Source organism: Ammospiza nelsoni, chromosome 12 (genome assembly GCF_027579445.1).
Source record: "Ammospiza nelsoni isolate bAmmNel1 chromosome 12, bAmmNel1.pri, whole genome shotgun sequence".
NCBI classification, from domain to species: domain Eukaryota; kingdom Metazoa; phylum Chordata; class Aves; order Passeriformes; family Passerellidae; genus Ammospiza; species Ammospiza nelsoni.
The window spans coordinates 17,307,856-17,322,809 of NC_080644.1; positions in this window are offsets into that span (position 1 = coordinate 17,307,856).

A 14,954-nucleotide genomic window follows, 5' to 3' on the forward strand; every position below is an offset into this window, starting at 1 on the left:
AGGAAAACCTGCGGGAGCACAGAAAACATCTCCCATCGTGTTCTGGACGTTGCACGGAGGTCTGCCAAGTGCCTGGCATGAAGGAAAGAAAAGTTGTCCAAAACAGCTTCCAATCGAATATTCATGTGATTGGAAACGTCAGGAAAGTGGTAAGGTACTGTTTTCTATCAGTTGGCAAGCTGCGCACACAATCCCAGTGTTGTACAGCTTCCTTCTTCACCTTTCCGATGCTGCCGCTCTCTCCGGCTCCCGGAGCCGAAGAAGCGGCTTCTTCGCGCAAAGACGATTGTACCGCTCACAGTGCTCTCTTAGCGCCGCTTCTGCCGAAAGAAGCCCGGGAGCGGCTCTTAGCTCCGGAGAGCATCGTACCTTCGTCTTTAGCGTCTTTTGTGGTCTACATCCTAGCAGAAAGCTTTTCCACTCTGTCTGGCAAGGAAAACCTGCGGGAGCACAGAAAACATCTCCCATCGTGTTCTGGACGTTGCACGGAGGTCTGCCAAGTGCTTGGCATGAAGGAAAGAAAAGTTGTCCAAAACAGCTTCCAATCGAATATTCATGTGATTGGAAACGTCAGGAAAGTGTAAGGTACTGTTTTCTATCAGTTGGCAAGCTGCGCACACAATCCCAGTGTTGTACAGCTTCCTTCTTCACCTTTCCGATGCTGCCGCTCTCTCCGGCTCCCGGAGCCGAAGAAGCGGGTTCTTCGTGCAAAGACGATTGTACCGCTCACAGTGCTCTCTTAGCGCCGCTTCTGCCGAAAGAAGCCCGGGAGCGGCTCTTAGCTCCGGAGAGCATCGTACCTTCGTCTTTAGCGTCTTTTGTGGTCTACATCCTAGCAGAAAGCTTTTCCACTCTGTCTGGCAAGGAAAACCTGCGGGAGCACAGAAAACATCTCCCATCGTGTTCTGGACGTTGCACGGAGGTCTGCCAAGTGCTTGGCATGAAGGAAAGAAAAGTTGTCCAAAACAGCTTCCAATCGAATATTCATGTGATTGGAAACGTCAGGAAAGTGGTAAGGTACTGTTTTCTATCAGTTGGCAAGCTGCGCACACAATCCCAGTGTTGTACAGCTTCCTTCTTCACCTTTCCGATGCTGCCGCTCTCTCCGGCTCCCGGAGCCGAAGAAGCGGCTTCTTCGCGCAAAGACCATTGTACCGCTCACAGTGCTCTCTTAGCGCCGCTTCTGCCGAAAGAAGCCCGGGAGTGGCTCTTAGCTCCGGAGAGCATCGTACCTTCGTCTTATAGTCTTTTGTGGTCTACATCCTAGCAGAAAGCTTTTCCACTCTGTCTGGCAAGGAAAACCTGCGGGAGCACAGAAAACATCTCCCATCGTGTTCTGGACGTTGCACGGAGGTCTGCCAAGTGTTTGGCATGAAGGAAAGAAAAGTTGTCCAAAACAGCTTCCAATCGAATATTCATGTGATTGGAAACGTCAGGAAAGTGGTAAGGTACTGTTTTCTATCAGTTGGCAAGCTGCGCACACAATCCCAGTGTTGTACAGCTTCCTTCTTCACCTTTCCGATGCTGCCGCTCTCTCCGGCTCCCGGAGCCGAAGAAGCGGCTTCTTCGCGCAAAGACGATTGTACCGCTCACAGTGCTCTCTTAGCGCCGCTTCTGCCGAAAGAAGCCCGGGAGCGGCTCTTAGCTCCGGAGAGCATCGTACCTTCGTCTTTAGCGTCTTTTGTGGTCTACATCCTAGCAGAAAGCTTTTCCACTCTGTCTGGCAAGGAAAACCTGCGGGAGCACAGAAAACATCTCCCATCGTGTTCTGGACGTTGCACGGAGGTCTGCCAAGTGTTTGGCATGAAGGAAAGAAAAGTTGTCCAAAACAGCTTCCAATCGAATATTCATGTGATTGGAAACGTCAGGAAAGTGGTAAGGTACTGTTTTCTATCAGTTGGCAAGCTGCGCACACAATCCCAGTGTTGTACAGCTTCCTTCTTCACCTTTCCGATGCTGCCGCTCTCTCCGGCTCCCGGAGCCGAAGAAGCGGCTTCTTCGCGCAAAGACGATTGTACCGCTCACAGTGCTCTCTTAGCGCCGCTTCTGCCGAAAGAAGCCCGGGAGCGGCTCTTAGCTCCGGAGAGCATCGTACCTTCGTCTTTAGCGTCTTTTGTGGTCTACATCCTAGCAGATATCTTTTCCACTCTGTCTGGCAAGGAAAACCTGCGGGAGCACAGAAAACATCTCCCATCGTGTTCTGGACGTTGCACGGATGTCTGCCAAGTGCTTGGCATGAAGGAAAGAAAAGTTGTCAGAAACAGCTTCCAATCGAATATTCATGTGATTGGAAACGTCAGGAAAGTGGTAAGGTACTGTTTTCTATCAGTTGGCAAGCTGCGCACACAATCCCAGTGTTGTACAGCTTCCTTCTTCACCTTTCCGATGCTGCCGCTCTCTCCGGCTCCCGGAGCCGAAGAAGCGGCTTCTTCGCGCAAAGACGATTGTACCGCTCACAGTGCTCTCTTAGCGCCGCTTCTGCCGAAAGAAGCCCGGGAGCGGCTCTTAGCTCCGGAGAGCATCGTACCTTCGTCTTTAGCGTCTTTTGTGGTCTACATCCTAGCAGAAAGCTTTTCCACTCTGTCTGGCAAGGAAAACCTGCGGGAGCACAGAAAACATCTCCCATCGTGTTCTGGACGTTGCACGGAGGTCTGCCAAGTGCTTGGCATGAAGGAAAGAAAAGTTGTCCAAAACAGCTTCCAATCGAATATTCATGTGATTGGAAACGTCAGGAAAGTGTAAGGTACTGTTTTCTATCAGTTGGCAAGCTGCGCACACAATCCCAGTGTTGTACAGCTTCCTTCTTCACCTTTCCGATGCTGCCGCTCTCTCCGGCTCCCGGAGCCGAAGAAGCGGCTTCTTCGCGCAAAGACGATTGTACCGCTCACAGTGCTCTCTTAGCGCCGCTTCTGCCGAAAGAAGCCCGGGAGCGGCTCTTAGCTCCGGAGAGCATCGTACCTTCGTCTTTAGCGTCTTTTGTGGTCTACATCCTAGCAGAAAGCTTTTCCACTCTGTCTGGCAAGGAAAACCTGCGGGAGCACAGAAAACATCTCCCATCGTGTTCTGGACGTTGCACGGAGGTCTGCCAAGTGCTTGGCATGAAGGAAAGAAAAGTTGTCCAAAACAGCTTCCAATCGAATATTCATGTGATTGGAAACGTCAGGAAAGTGGTAAGGTACTGTTTTCTATCAGTTGGCAAGCTGCGCACACAATCCCAGTGTTGTACAGCTTCCTTCTTCACCTTTCCGATGCTGCCGCTCTCTCCGGCTCCCGGAGCCGAAGAAGCGGCTTCTTCGCGCAAAGACCATTGTACCGCTCACAGTGCTCTCTTAGCGCCGCTTCTGCCGAAAGAAGCCCGGGAGCGGCTCTTAGCTCCGGAGAGCATCGTTCCTTCGTCTTATAGTCTTTTGTGGTCTACATCCTAGCACAAAGCTTTTCCACTCTGTCTGGCAAGGAAAACCTGCGGGAGCACAGAAAACATCTCCCATCGTGTTCTGGACGTTGCACGGAGGTCTGCCAAGTGCTTGGCATGAAGGAAAGAAAAGTTGTCCAAAACAGCTTCCAATCGAATATTCATGTGATTGGAAACGTCAGGAAAGTGGTAAGGTACTGTTTTCTATCAGTTGGCAAGCTGCGCACACAATCCCAGTGTTGTACAGCTTCCTTCTTCACCTTTCCGATGCTGCCGCTCTCTCCGGCTCCCGGAGCCGAAGAAGCGGCTTCTTCGCGCAAAGACCATTGTACCGCTCACAGTGCTCTCTTAGCGCCGCTTCTGCCGAAAGAAGCCCGGGAGAGGCTCTTAGCTCCGGAGAGCATCGTACCTTCGTCTTTAGCGTCTTTTGTGGTCTACATCCTAGCAGAAAGCTTTTCCACTCTGTCTGGCAAGGAAAACCTGCGGGAGCACAGAAAACATCTCCCATCGTGTTCTGGACGTTGCACGGAGGTCTGCCAAGTGTTTGGCATGAAGGAAAGAAAAGTTGTCGAAAACAGCTTCCAATTGAATATTCATGTGATTGGAAACGTCAGGAAAGTGGTAAGGTACTGTTTTCTATCAGTTGGCAAGCTGCGCACACAATCCCAGTGTTGTACAGCTTCCTTCTTCACCTTTCCGATGCTGCCGCTCTCTCCGGCTCCCGGAGCCGAAGAAGCGGCTTCTTCGCGCAAAGCCGATTGTACCGCTCACAGTGCTCTCTTAGCGCCGCTTCTGCCGAAAGAAGCCCGGGAGCGGCTCTTAGCTCCGGAGAGCATCGTACCTTCGTCTTTAGCGTCTTTTGTGGTCTACATCCTAGCAGAAATCTTTTCCACTCTGTCTGGCAAGGAAAACCTGCGGGAGCACAGAAAACATCTCCCATCGTGTTCTGGACGTTGCACGGAGGTCTGCCAAGTGCTTGGCATGAAGGAAAGAAAAGTTGTCCAAAACAGCTTCCAATCGAATATTCATGTGATTGGAAACGTCAGGAAAGTGGTAAGGTACTGTTTTCTATCAGTTGGCAAGCTGCGCACACAATCCCAGTGTTGTACAGCTTCCTTCTTCACCTTTCCGATGCTGCCGCTCTCTCCGGCTCCCGGAGCCGAAGAAGCGGCTTCTTCGCGCAAAGACGATTGTACCGCTCACAGTGCTCTCTTAGCGCCGCTTCTGCCGAAAGAAGCCCGGGAGCGGCTCTTAGCTCCGGAGAGCATCGTACCTTCGTCTTTAGAGTCTTTTGTGGTCTACATCCTAGCAGAAAGCTTTTCCACTCTGTCTGGCAAGGAAAACCTGCGGGAGCACAGAAAACATCTCCCATCGTGTTCTGGACGTTGCACGGAGGTCTGCCAAGTGTTTGGCATGAAGGAAAGAAAAGTTGTCCAAAACAGCTTCCAATCGAATATTCATGTGATAGGAAACGTCAGGAAAGTGTAAGGTACTGTTTTCTATCAGTTGGCAAGCTGCGCACACAATCCCAGTGTTGTACAGCTTCCTTCTTCACCTTTGCGATGCTGCCGCTCTCTCCGGCTCCCGGAGCCGAAGAAGCGGCTTCTTCGCGCAAAGACGATTGTACTGCTCACAGTGCTCTCTTAGCGCCGCTTCTGCCGAAAGAAGCCCGGGAGCGGCTCTTAGCTCCGGAGAGCATCGTACCTTCGTCTTTAGCGTCTTTTGTGGTCTACATCCTAGCAGAAAGCTTTTCCACTCTGTCTGGCAAGGAAAACCTGCGCGAGCACAGAAAACATCTCCCATCGCGTTCTGGACGTTGCACGGATGTCTGCCAAGTGCTTGGCATGAAGGAAAGAAAAGTTGTCCAAAACAGCTTCCAATCGAATATTCATGTGATTGGAAACGTCAGGAAAGTGGTAAGGTACTGTTTTCTATCAGTTGGCAAGCTGCGCACACAATCCCAGTGTTGTACAGCTTCCTTCTTCACCTTTCCGATGCTGCCGCTCTCTCCGGCTCCCGGAGCCGAAGAAGCGGCTTCTTCGCGCAAAGACGATTGTACCGCTCACAGTGCTCTCTTAGCGCCGCTTCTGCCGAAAGAAGCCCGGGAGCGGCTCTTAGCTCCGGAGAGCATCGTACCTTCGTCTTTAGCGTCTTTTGTGGTCTACATCCTAGCAGAAAGCTTTTCCACTCTGTCTGGCAAGGAAAACCTGCGGGAGCACAGAAAACATCTCCCATCGTGTTCTGGACGTTGCACGGAGGTCTGCCAAGTGCTTGGCATGAAGGAAAGAAAAGTTGTCCAAAACAGCTTCCAATCGAATATTCATGTGATTGGAAACGTCAGGAAAGTGGCAAGGTACTGTTTTCTATCAGTTGGCAAGCTGCGCACACAATCCCAGTGTTGTACAGCTTCCTTCTTCACCTTTCCGATGCTGCCGCTCTCTCCGGCTCCCGGAGCCGAAGAAGCGGCTTCTTCGCGCAAAGACGATTGTACCGCTCACAGTGCTCTCTTAGCGCCGCTTCTGCCGAAAGAAGCCCGGGAGCGGCTCTTAGCTCCGGAGAGCATCGTACCTTCGTCTTTAGCGTCTTTTGTGGTCTACATCCTAGCAGAAAGCTTTTCCACTCTGTCTGGCAAGGAAAATCTGCGGGAGCACAGAAAACATCTCCCATCGTGTTCTGGACGTTGCACGGAGGTCTGCCAAGTGCTTGGCATGAAGGAAAGAAAAGTTGTCCAAAACAGCTTCCAATCGAATATTCATGTGATTGGAAACGTCAGGAAAGTGTAAGGTACTGTTTTCTATCAGTTGGAAAGTTGCGCACACAATCCCAGTGTTGTACAGCTTCCTTCTTCACCTTTCCGATGCTGCCGCTCTCTCCGGCTCCCGGAGCCGAAGAAGCGGCTTCTTCGCGCAAAGACGATTGTACCGCTCACAGTGCTCTCTTAGCGCCGCTTCTGCCGAAAGAAGCCCGGGAGCGGCTCTTAGCTCCGGACAGCATCGTACCTTCGTCTTTAGCGTCTTTTGTGGTCTACATCCTAGCAGAAAGCTTTTCCACTCTGTCTGGCAAGGAAAACCTGCGGGAGCACAGAAAACATCTCCCATCGTGTTCTGGACGTTGCACGGAGGTCTGCCAAGTGCTTGGCATGAAGGAAAGAAAAGTTGTCCAAAACAGCTTCCAATCGAATATTCATGTGATTTGAAACGTCAGGAAAGTGTAAGGTACTGTTTTCTATCAGTTGGCAAGCTGCGCACACAATCCCAGTGTTGTACAGCTTCCTTCTTCACCTTTCCGATGCTGCCGCTCTCTCCGGCTCCCGGAGCCGAAGAAGCGGCTTCTTCGCGCAAAGACGATTGTACCGCTCACAGTGCTCTCTTAGCGCCGCTTCTGCCGAAAGAAGCCCGGGAGCGGCTCTTAGCTCCGGAGAGCATCGTACCTTCGTCTTTAGCGTCTTTTGTGGTCTACATCCTAGCAGAAAGCTTTTCCACTCTGTCTGGCAAGGAAAACCTGCGGGAGCACAGAAAACATCTCCCATCGTCTTCTGGACGTTGCACGGAGGTCTGCCAAGTGCCTGGCATGAAGGAAAGAAAAGTTGTCCAAAACAGCTTCCAATCGAATATTCATGTGATTGGAAACGTCAGGAAAGTGGTAAGGTACTGTTTTCTATCAGTTGGCAAGCTGTGCACCCAATCCCAGTGTTGTACAGCTTCCTTCTTCACCTTTCCGATGCTGCCGCTCTCTCCGGCTCCCGGAGCCGAAGAAGCGGCTTCTTCGCGCAAAGACGATTGTACCGCTCACAGTGCTCTCTTAGCGCCGCTTCTGCCGAAAGAAGCCCGGGAGCGGCTCTTAGCTCCGGAGAGCATCGTACCTTCGTCTTTAGCGTCTTTTGTGGTCTACATCCTAGCAGAAAGCTTTTCCACTCTGTCTGGCAAGGAAAACCTGCGGGAGCACAGAAAACATCTCCCATCGTGTTCTGGACGTTGCACGGAGGTCTGCCAAGTGCTTGGCATGAAGGAAAGAAAAGTTGTCCAAAACAGCTTCCAATCGAATATTCATGTGATTGGAAACGTCAGGAAAGTGGTAAGGTACTGTTTTCTATCAGTTGGCAAGCTGCGCACACAATCCCAGTGTTGTACAGCTTCCTTCTTCACCTTTGCGATGCTGCCGCTCTCTCCGGCTCCCGGAGCCGAAGAAGCGGCTTCTTCGCGCAAAGACGATTGTACCGCTCACAGTGCTCTCTTAGCGCCGCTTCTGCCAAAAGAAGCCCGGGAGCGGCTCTTAGCTCCGGAGAGGCTCGTACCTTCGTCTTTAGCGTCTTTTGTGGTCTACATCCTAGCAGAAAGCTTTTCCACTCTTCTGGCAAGGAAAACCTGCGGGAGCACAGAAAACATCTCCCATCGTGTTCTGGACGTTGCACGGAGGTCTGCCAAGTGTTTGGCATGAAGGAAAGAAAAGTTGTCCAAAACAGCTTCCAATCGAATATTCATGTGATTGGAAACGTCAGGAAAGGGTAAGGTACTGTTTTCTATCAGTTGGAAAGTTGCGCACACAATCCCAGTGTTGTACAGCTTCCTTCTTCACCTTTCCGATGCTGCCGCTCTCTCCGGCTCCCGGAGCCGAAGAAGCGGGTTCTTCGCGCAAAGACGATTGTACCGCTCACAGTGCTCTCTTAGCGCCGCTTCTGCCGAAAGAAGCCCGGGAGCGGCTCTTAGCTCCGGAGAGCATCGTACCTTCGTCTTTAGCGTCTTTTGTGGTCTACATCCTAGCAGAAAGCTTTTCCACTCTGTCTGGCAAGGAAAACCTGCGGGAGCACAGAAAACATCTCCCATCGTGTTCTGGACGTTGCACGGATGTCTGCCAAGTGCTTGGCATGAAGGAAAGAAAAGTTGTCCAAAACAGCTTCCAATCGAATATTCATGTGATTGGAAACGTCAGGAAAGTGGTAAGGTACTGTTTTCTATCAGTTGGCAAGCTGCGCACACAATCCCAGTGTTGTACAGCTTCCTTCTTCACCTTTCCGATGCTGCCGCTCTCTCCGGCTCCCGGAGCCGAAGAAGCGGCTTCTTCGCGCAAAGACGATTGTACCGCTCACAGTGCTCTCTTAGCGCCGCTTCTGCCGAAAGAAGCCCGGGAGCGGCTCTTAGCTCCGGAGAGCATCGTACCTTCGTCTTTAGCGTCTTTTGTGGTCTACATCCTAGCAGAAAGCTTTTCCACTCTGTCTGGCAAGGAAAACCTGCGGGAGCACAGAAAACATCTCCCATCGTGTTCTGGACGTTGCACGGAGGTCTGCCAAGTGCTTGGCATGAAGGAAAGAAAAGTTGTCCAAAACAGCTTCCAATCGAATATTCATGTGATTGGAAACGTCAGGAAAGTGTAAGGTACTGTTTTCTATCAGTTGGCAAGCTGCGCACACAATCCCAGTGTTGTACAGCTTCCTTCTTCACCTTTCCGATGCTGCCGCTCTCTCCGGCTCCCGGAGCCGAAGAAGCGGGTTCTTCGCGCAAAGACGATTGTACCGCTCACAGTGCTCTCTTAGCGCCGCTTCTGCCGAAAGAAGCCCGGGAGCGGCTCTTAGCTCCGGAGAGCATCGTACCTTCGTCTTTAGCGTCTTTTGTGGTCTACATCCTAGCAGAAAGCTTTTCCACTCTGTCTGGCAAGGAAAACCTGCGGGAGCACAGAAAACATCTCCCATCGTGTTCTGGACGTTGCACGGAGGTCTGCCAAGTGCTTGGCATGAAGGAAAGAAAAGTTGTCCAAAACAGCTTCCAATCGAATATTCATGTGATTGGAAACGTCAGGAAAGTGGTAAGGTACTGTTTTCTATCAGTTGGCAAGCTGCGCACACAATCCCAGTGTTGTACAGCTTCCTTCTTCACCTTTCCGATGCTGCCGCTCTCTCCGGCTCCCGGAGCCGAAGAAGCGGCTTCTTCGCGCAAAGACGATTGTACCGCTCACAGTGCTCTCTTAGCGCCGCTTCTGCCGAAAGAAGCCCGGGAGCGGCTCTTAGCTCCGGAGAGCATCGTTCCTTCGTCTTATAGTCTTTTGTGGTCTACATCCTAGCACAAAGCTTTTCCACTCTGTCTGGCAAGGAAAACCTGCGGGAGCACAGAAAACATCTCCCATCGTGTTCTGGACGTTGCACGGAGGTCTGCCAAGTGCTTGGCATGAAGGAAAGAAAAGTTGTCCAAAACAGCTTCCAATCGAATATTCATGTGATTGGAAACGTCAGGAAAGTGGTAAGGTACTGTTTTCTATCAGTTGGCAAGCTGCGCACACAATCCCAGTGTTGTACAGCTTCCTTCTTCACCTTTCCGATGCTGCCGCTCTCTCCGGCTCCCGGAGCCGAAGAAGCGGCTTCTTCGCGCAAAGACGATTGTACCGCTCACAGTGCTCTCTTAGCGCCGCTTCTGCCGAAAGAAGCCCGGGAGAGGCTCTTAGCTCCGGAGAGCATCGTACCTTCGTCTTTAGCGTCTTTTGTGGTCTACATCCTAGCAGAAAGCTTTTCCACTCTGTCTGGCAAGGAAAACCTGCGGGAGCACAGAAAACATCTCCCATCGTGTTCTGGACGTTGCACGGAGGTCTGCCAAGTGTTTGGCATGAAGGAAAGAAAAGTTGTCCAAAACAGCTTCCAATCGAATATTCATGTGATTGGAAACGTCAGGAAAGTGGTAAGGTACTGTTTTCTATCAGTTGGCAAGCTGCGCACACAATCCCAGTGTTGTACAGCTTCCTTCTTCACCTTTCCGATGCTGCCGCTCTCTCCGGCTCCCGGAGCCGAAGAAGCGGCTTCTTCGCGCAAAGCCGATTGTACCGCTCACAGTGCTCTCTTAGCGCCGCTTCTGCCGAAAGAAGCCCGGGAGCGGCTCTTAGCTCCGGAGAGCATCGTACCTTCGTCTTTAGCGTCTTTTGTGGTCTACATCCTAGCAGAAATCTTTTCCACTCTGTCTGGCAAGGAAAACCTGCGGGAGCACAGAAAACATCTCCCATCGTGTTCTGGACGTTGCACGGAGGTCTGCCAAGTGCTTGGCATGAAGGAAAGAAAAGTTGTCCAAAACAGCTTCCAATCGAATATTCATGTGATTGGAAACGTCAGGAAAGTGGTAAGGTACTGTTTTCTATCAGTTGGCAAGCTGCGCACACAATCCCAGTGTTGTACAGCTTCCTTCTTCACCTTTCCGATGCTGCCGCTCTCTCCGGCTCCCGGAGCCGAAGAAGCGGCTTCTTCGCGCAAAGACGATTGTACCGCTCACAGTGCTCTCTTAGCGCCGCTTCTGCCGAAAGAAGCCCGGGAGCGGCTCTTAGCTCCGGAGAGCATCGTACCTTCGTCTTTAGAGTCTTTTGTGGTCTACATCCTAGCAGAAAGCTTTTCCACTCTGTCTGGCAAGGAAAACCTGCGGGAGCACAGAAAACATCTCCCATCGTGTTCTGGACGTTGCACGGAGGTCTGCCAAGTGTTTGGCATGAAGGAAAGAAAAGTTGTCCAAAACAGCTTCCAATCGAATATTCATGTGATAGGAAACGTCAGGAAAGTGTAAGGTACTGTTTTCTATCAGTTGGCAAGCTGCGCACACAATCCCAGTGTTGTACAGCTTCCTTCTTCACCTTTGCGATGCTGCCGCTCTCTCCGGCTCCCGGAGCCGAAGAAGCGGCTTCTTCGCGCAAAGACGATTGTACTGCTCACAGTGCTCTCTTAGCGCCGCTTCTGCCGAAAGAAGCCCGGGAGCGGCTCTTAGCTCCGGAGAGCATCGTACCTTCGTCTTTAGCGTCTTTTGTGGTCTACATCCTAGCAGAAAGCTTTTCCACTCTGTCTGGCAAGGAAAACCTGCGCGAGCACAGAAAACATCTCCCATCGCGTTCTGGACGTTGCACGGATGTCTGCCAAGTGCTTGGCATGAAGGAAAGAAAAGTTGTCCAAAACAGCTTCCAATCGAATATTCATGTGATTGGAAACGTCAGGAAAGTGGTAAGGTACTGTTTTCTATCAGTTGGCAAGCTGCGCACACAATCCCAGTGTTGTACAGCTTCCTTCTTCACCTTTCCGATGCTGCCGCTCTCTCCGGCTCCCGGAGCCGAAGAAGCGGCTTCTTCGCGCAAAGACGATTGTACCGCTCACAGTGCTCTCTTAGCGCCGCTTCTGCCGAAAGAAGCCCGGGAGCGGCTCTTAGCTCCGGAGAGCATCGTACCTTCGTCTTTAGCGTCTTTTGTGGTCTACATCCTAGCAGAAAGCTTTTCCACTCTGTCTGGCAAGGAAAACCTGCGGGAGCACAGAAAACATCTCCCATCGTGTTCTGGACGTTGCACGGAGGTCTGCCAAGTGCTTGGCATGAAGGAAAGAAAAGTTGTCCAAAACAGCTTCCAATCGAATATTCATGTGATTGGAAACGTCAGGAAAGTGGTAAGGTACTGTTTTCTATCAGTTGGCAAGCTGCGCACACAATCCCAGTGTTGTACAGCTTCCTTCTTCACCTTTCCGATGCTGCCGCTCTCTCCGGCTCCCGGAGCCGAAGAAGCGGCTTCTTCGCGCAAAGACGATTGTACCGCTCACAGTGCTCTCTTAGCGCCGCTTCTGCCGAAAGAAGCCCGGGAGCGGCTCTTAGCTCCGGAGAGCATCGTACCTTCGTCTTTAGCGTCTTTTGTGGTCTACATCCTAGCAGAAAGCTTTTCCACTCTGTCTGGCAAGGAAAATCTGCGGGAGCACAGAAAACATCTCCCATCGTGTTCTGGACGTTGCACGGAGGTCTGCCAAGTGCTTGGCATGAAGGAAAGAAAAGTTGTCCAAAACAGCTTCCAATCGAATATTCATGTGATTGGAAACGTCAGGAAAGTGTAAGGTACTGTTTTCTATCAGTTGGAAAGTTGCGCACACAATCCCAGTGTTGTACAGCTTCCTTCTTCACCTTTCCGATGCTGCCGCTCTCTCCGGCTCCCGGAGCCGAAGAAGCGGCTTCTTCGCGCAAAGACGATTGTACCGCTCACAGTGCTCTCTTAGCGCCGCTTCTGCCGAAAGAAGCCCGGGAGCGGCTCTTAGCTCCGGACAGCATCGTACCTTCGTCTTTAGCGTCTTTTGTGGTCTACATCCTAGCAGAAAGCTTTTCCACTCTGTCTGGCAAGGAAAACCTGCGGGAGCACAGAAAACATCTCCCATCGTGTTCTGGACGTTGCACGGAGGTCTGCCAAGTGCTTGGCATGAAGGAAAGAAAAGTTGTCCAAAACAGCTTCCAATCGAATATTCATGTGATTTGAAACGTCAGGAAAGTGTAAGGTACTGTTTTCTATCAGTTGGCAAGCTGCGCACACAATCCCAGTGTTGTACAGCTTCCTTCTTCACCTTTCCGATGCTGCCGCTCTCTCCGGCTCCCGGAGCCGAAGAAGCGGCTTCTTCGCGCAAAGACGATTGTACCGCTCACAGTGCTCTCTTAGCGCCGCTTCTGCCGAAAGAAGCCCGGGAGCGGCTCTTAGCTCCGGAGAGCATCGTACCTTCGTCTTTAGCGTCTTTTGTGGTCTACATCCTAGCAGAAAGCTTTTCCACTCTGTCTGGCAAGGAAAACCTGCGGGAGCACAGAAAACATCTCCCATCGTCTTCTGGACGTTGCACGGAGGTCTGCCAAGTGCCTGGCATGAAGGAAAGAAAAGTTGTCCAAAACAGCTTCCAATCGAATATTCATGTGATTGGAAACGTCAGGAAAGTGGTAAGGTACTGTTTTCTATCAGTTGGCAAGCTGTGCACCCAATCCCAGTGTTGTACAGCTTCCTTCTTCACCTTTCCGATGCTGCCGCTCTCTCCGGCTCCCGGAGCCGAAGAAGCGGCTTCTTCGCGCAAAGACGATTGTACCGCTCACAGTGCTCTCTTAGCGCCGCTTCTGCCGAAAGAAGCCCGGGAGCGGCTCTTAGCTCCGGAGAGCATCGTACCTTCGTCTTTAGCGTCTTTTGTGGTCTACATCCTAGCAGAAAGCTTTTCCACTCTGTCTGGCAAGGAAAACCTGCGGGAGCACAGAAAACATCTCCCATCGTGTTCTGGACGTTGCACGGAGGTCTGCCAAGTGCTTGGCATGAAGGAAAGAAAAGTTGTCCAAAACAGCTTCCAATCGAATATTCATGTGATTGGAAACGTCAGGAAAGTGGTAAGGTACTGTTTTCTATCAGTTGGCAAGCTGCGCACACAATCCCAGTGTTGTACAGCTTCCTTCTTCACCTTTGCGATGCTGCCGCTCTCTCCGGCTCCCGGAGCCGAAGAAGCGGCTTCTTCGCGCAAAGACGATTGTACCGCTCACAGTGCTCTCTTAGCGCCGCTTCTGCCAAAAGAAGCCCGGGAGCGGCTCTTAGCTCCGGAGAGCATCGTACCTTCGTCTTTAGCGTCTTTTGTGGTCTACATCCTAGCAGAAAGCTTTTCCACTCTTCTGGCAAGGAAAACCTGCGGGAGCACAGAAAACATCTCCCATCGTGTTCTGGACGTTGCACGGAGGTCTGCCAAGTGTTTGGCATGAAGGAAAGAAAAGTTGTCCAAAACAGCTTCCAATCGAATATTCATGTGATTGGAAACGTCAGGAAAGGGTAAGGTACTGTTTTCTATCAGCTGGAAAGTTGCGCACACAATCCCAGTGTTGTACAGCTTCCTTCTTCACCTTTCCGATGCTGCCGCTCTCTCCGGCTCCCGGAGCCGAAGAAGCGGGTTCTTCGCGCAAAGACGATTGTACCGCTCACAGTGCTCTCTTAGCGCCGCTTCTGCCGAAAGAAGCCCGGGAGCGGCTCTTAGCTCCGGAGAGCATCGTACCTTCGTCTTTAGCGTCTTTTGTGGTCTACATCCTAGCAGAAAGCTTTTCCACTCTGTCTGGCAAGGAAAACCTGCGGGAGCACAGAAAACATCTCCCATCGTGTTCTGGACGTTGCACGGAGGTCTGCCAAGTGTTTGGCATGAAGAAAAGAAAAGTTGTCGAAAACAGCTTCCAATCGAATATTCATGTGATTGGAAACGTCAGGAAAGTGTAAGGTACTGTTTTCTATCAGTTGGCAAGCTGCGCACACAATCCCAGTGTTGTACAGCTTCCTTCTTCACCTTTCCGATGCTGCCGCTCTCTCCGGCTCCCGGAGCCGAAGAAGCGGCTTCTTCGCGCAAAGACGATTGTACCGCTCACAGTACTCTCTTAGCGCCGCTTCTGCCGAAAGAAGCCCGGGAGCGGCTCTTAGCTCCGGAGAGCATCGTACCTTCGTCTTTAGCGTCTTTTGTGGTCTACATCCTAGCAGAAAGCTTTTCCACTCTGTCTGGCAAGGAAAACCTGCGGGAGCACAGAAAACATCTCCCATCGTGTTCTGGACGTTGCACGGAGGTCTGCCAAGTGTTTGGCATGAAGGAAAGAAAAGTTGTCCAAAACAGCTTCCAATCGAATATTCATGTGATTGGAAACGTCAGGAAAGTGGTAAGGTACTGTTTTCTATCAGTTGGCAAGCTGCGCACACAATCCCAGTGTTGTACAGCTTCCTTCTTCACCTTTCCGATGCTGCCGCTCTCTCCGGCTCCCGGAGCCGAAGAAGCGGCTTCTTCGCGCAAAGA